This window comes from Atheta coriaria, unplaced genomic scaffold (genome assembly GCF_025399875.1).
Source record: "Atheta coriaria isolate IRGN ID8LTWV9N9 unplaced genomic scaffold, Caltech_Dcor_3.1 hic_scaffold_1_pilon, whole genome shotgun sequence".
NCBI lineage: Eukaryota > Metazoa > Arthropoda > Insecta > Coleoptera > Staphylinidae > Dalotia > Dalotia coriaria.
The window spans coordinates 1853318-1857623 of record NW_027045443.1 but is presented as its reverse complement, the minus strand read 5'-3'; positions in this window follow the sequence as shown (position 1 = coordinate 1857623).

Below are 4306 nucleotides of genomic sequence, written 5' to 3'. Positions count from 1 at the left end.
CTGGATTGCTGTAATGTTAGTTGCATACGTTAAAATGACTATAACCCAAAAGGCAAGATCAGTATTATTAGAAAAGTTTAATATTTGTTCAAAATATTGATACGACGTGAATTAAATATTGAATAAATTGTAAATAAAAATCAAATATCGCGTATTAATTATATAAAAAATAATCTGCATCGTGTAGTAAGACTCATTCTCAGTAATATAACAAGTTGTTTATCATAACATGTTACAAACTTGATAAAATACAGTGAAAAGGCATAAAAGAGTTGAAAACTTTTCCGGGAATCATAAACGATATAAATTATTTGCTTCAATTGGTTTTATTGCTGTTGAAGTTCATTAATAACGAATAACATTAATGCTCGCTTTGATTCATACGTGAAATAAAAGTGAATTTCATAGAATTGCGCCGGGAGAAAATGAAAAGCGTTAAGACCTCAATCACAAAGGCACTGAGACGATTCACAGGTTTAGTTCAGATTTCAATGGAATTGCGATTTATGTCGCACTAAATATCTTCATTAACTCAGACGTATCTTCAACAAATTGCGAATTACGAACACTGTCAGGTCGCAAATTTTCATTCCAGGCATTTCATACCAAAGGCGTTATAACACCTCTGACATTTCACGTTTTCGAACACAAATGGTATCACTTCCGCGAAACGCATAATAAAAGCGACGCGTTTCCTCGCCAGTTGCAAAACGTTTACATCCGCTTCCATTATTTTCCAGCACTGCGACATGAAAAGCGAGCCCGGTTGAAGCTCTACAAGGATCAACACGTGCGCAGGATGTAGAGAAAAGGCGTTGAATCAACGCGCAAAATGCAGTTAGTGAGAATTTTATTATTATCTAGAGCAAGGCTGGCCAATGGATTTTCCTGGAGGGCCAATTTTTTTAGAATGCGGCAGCACCGGGCCACAGACTATGGCCATTCGTACATAAAATATTATACATATACAAAAGTTCCAACTTTGGTTTGTGCGGCGGGCAAATTCAAATGTCCTGGCGGGCCACCTCGTGGCCCGCGGGCCTGGGATTGGCCAGCCATGATCTACAGCAGAACTTCCTCCATATCAATCATTCTCGAAAAGAAGTCGTAATCCACTTGCAGAATATTTATACGCATCCTGGAATCTTGTCTAAAATTGGAATATTATAATTTCTAGTAAAAGCAAAAGCTAATTCAATTACAACTTGAGTTCTCAAATTAGAATTTCGCCACTTATTCCCGGAACGAACAAAATCCCCATTTTCAGAGAATTAGAATATGTGCACCGGCTCATCGAGTGGGTGCCAACGAGTTAATTGATTTTCAAATGTTTATTATTGGCCTCTTAATTGAAAAAATAGATAACGTATGAATTGTTTGCTCACTTGGGAGCGCAATCGGATTCCGAGAAAGTCGACGGGCATATTTCCACGTTCGCATCACTTACAACTCTAATTGAATCGTTGGATCACCGGAAATCCGCCTTCCAAAACAAACACGTCCCTAAATCAATTTCCCGATAGCAGCGTCTTCCTTGTCAATATTTTACTATCATTCTGGAAATTACCAGGCGCTGCAATCAAATATTTATTTAATTTATTAGATGTGGGCGCATGCAGTTCTCGGTATTGTGCGATAAGTGAATGAATTTTGAGAAATCGATTATCCGGTTTCGTTTTTGATTACCCGCGCGATAAAACATACACGTGTTTGATGTTCATACGTATTGTAAAGTGTAACACAATGAAATTGCCGTTTTTATAAAAACCAACGCATGATTTCGTGTCGAAACCGTTTTTCCTTGTGTGCATCTGTTAATATTATTAGTTATGTGTGATTTGAATTTGTACGGTTGAATGCCCGCACGCGTGTTCACCATGAAATAGTTGATGTCGATGATCATACCTACCATACACACAGCTTTCTTCGTCTTCGTCGTCTTTTTCTCGGTTCATTCACGCGCCCACCCTTCGGCGCTTGATACTAGACAGCTGAATCAGGCTGTAAAACGCGCGAAGAGGTAGTTGTGCTCTCGCCAGCTTGCCGCACGATGGCCATTCTCGGAAGTAGAAAATAAAAATTGAAATGCACAAAAAAGGCCACACGTCCGCGCGCTCACACGCCGGACACTCGAGAGTTGGATGGTGTGGCGGGATGGCTCCTTTCACATGCATAATACACAAATACTCGGAAAACAGGGGCCCTTCTGGAGGGCCCGACGCGCGCGCGCGCGCCTGGGTCCGAAATTCCACGAAGAAAAAACCCTCGTCATCTCCGAGAATTTTATACACTCGGGCAACGGGCTTATATTTGTTGTGCTTTTTTTTTTGTTCTGCGTGCGACGCTCTCCGTTTCGAGTTGCAGCGGTTCCAGCTATTTATTCCTTCACTTTCTAACCGGCGTGTGTTCCGAGAAGCAGGCGGCAAACAATGCTCGAAATTCGTTAAGTCCACTCACGTGAAGACTTATCAATAAGTTGCACAATTCGGCAAATTTGGGAATCTAGGCCGCTTATGTGTAAAGTGTTATCCAGCTCTATTTATAGCTCATTGCGGATGAATTTATTAATGCGCTTATGACTCCAGAGAGCATCGTCGATAAACAATGGCGCAAGCATTTTATGTTTTATATTTGCAGGTTTTCCAGGGAGCTTTTACTTTCGGTGGTCGCACGTGCGCATTTGTTTTATTCATTTCATGTGCCACTTTTCGGGATGCTACGAAACGCGCAACGCAGCGCGTAATTTATTCGACGCGTTCTTTCCTGCTGCTACGAGAGCGCTTTCCACGTGGCCATGAATGAATTGAAATGGGACTGAATGGACGCGCAGTGGCGGACATTTTCAATGAACACGAAATAACCGCGGCGTGCCGTCAACGTTACTCTACATCTAAATGCGACGCATTTTATTTACGCGTCGCAAGCACTCAAACATAATTAACAGAAAAACACGGGACGCATCGATTTTTTGCGCGTCAAGTGTCACAAGTGTGTGACAAATACTTAAGTGCCTAATGTCCACTTTAAAAAAATGTTTACATAGAAAACTATTGGCTAAGAATTTATGTCTTTATGCGCAAAATTTTTCTTTTTATGACATACGAAATGTGTTGGCGAAAAAATTTAGTAATAAAATTGAGTTAGGCGAATTCATTACGCAACGCCGTTAATTGCGCATGGTTGATTGTCGATTTAACGACCGAATAAGGCGCGCGACACCAACGCCCAGAATACGGGTACCGAAAGAAAAGAAACAAAACGCTGCCGATGATGGCATCCTCTCGGATGTCACAACCCGTCTCGATTCTCAGAGCGGCGACCGCGCGACTTGCGTGTGCGTTGCTGTTTGTTGTGTGTGTGTTTTTTTTTTCGTTCATCTGCCCGCTAATCGTTTACCGCGAACAACGTACCAACACATCCACACAGAATGATTGTCTTCCGAAACGAAAACGTAATTAACAACAATTATTCAAACAGCGGGCATTATCAATAAGGCATAATTTATGTTCGGAGAATCGCGGCGCGACGACACAAAACTGTAAAGTAATTGCGTTCGCGGTAAAAAGCCAAGCACACCGCCGACCGGCAGCGCATCTGATCAAACAGACCAGCGTGCAAACAATGCGCGCGTCGTTTCCGCGTATTAATTATGTCTCATTGCGACAGATAGCGCACGGATTATGTCTCTTTCATTGGAAGTACGACTGATCCGCAGATTACACCAATCCTACGAAGGGAATTCTCTCCAGTCGGCGCCGTTGAAAGAATTGCGGTGCGCTAGGATTACAACAAGGTGGTTGTTGTGTGACTTTCCGGGAAGCAGTGCTTATCGTCCGGCTTTTATTAATGATTTGATTGTTGATGGCAGGAGGCACCCCACAGCCATCTGGCCCGGTCTCGCCCTGGGGCAGAGAAATCACTCCGCTCGCTTCCACGAAACGCACACACCGAACATATGCCCCGCACGCAATGCATCCGAATTTCAGAAAAACGGGCGAGTTTTTTTTTGTGACGTTGCATGCATTGATGTGCCCTGCCCTAGACCGGGGGCACATGTGTGATGTCAGATGTGCGAGGAGGTGCACGTGGCGTGCGTTTGTTGCACACTAACGAGGCGAGGCTGGGATCGCGTGACGTGTGACATTCTACGCAGAATTCGGTCCGGCGTTTTTTTTTTTTTACTTCTCGATTTATTTTTAGATTTGGGGTCCCCACAGTCGTGGACACTTTGTTTTGCTGGCTGACGTCGTCGGCGATGACGTCCCCAATTGAAGCAAACACTTTGCGGTGCCAAATATATTAATAA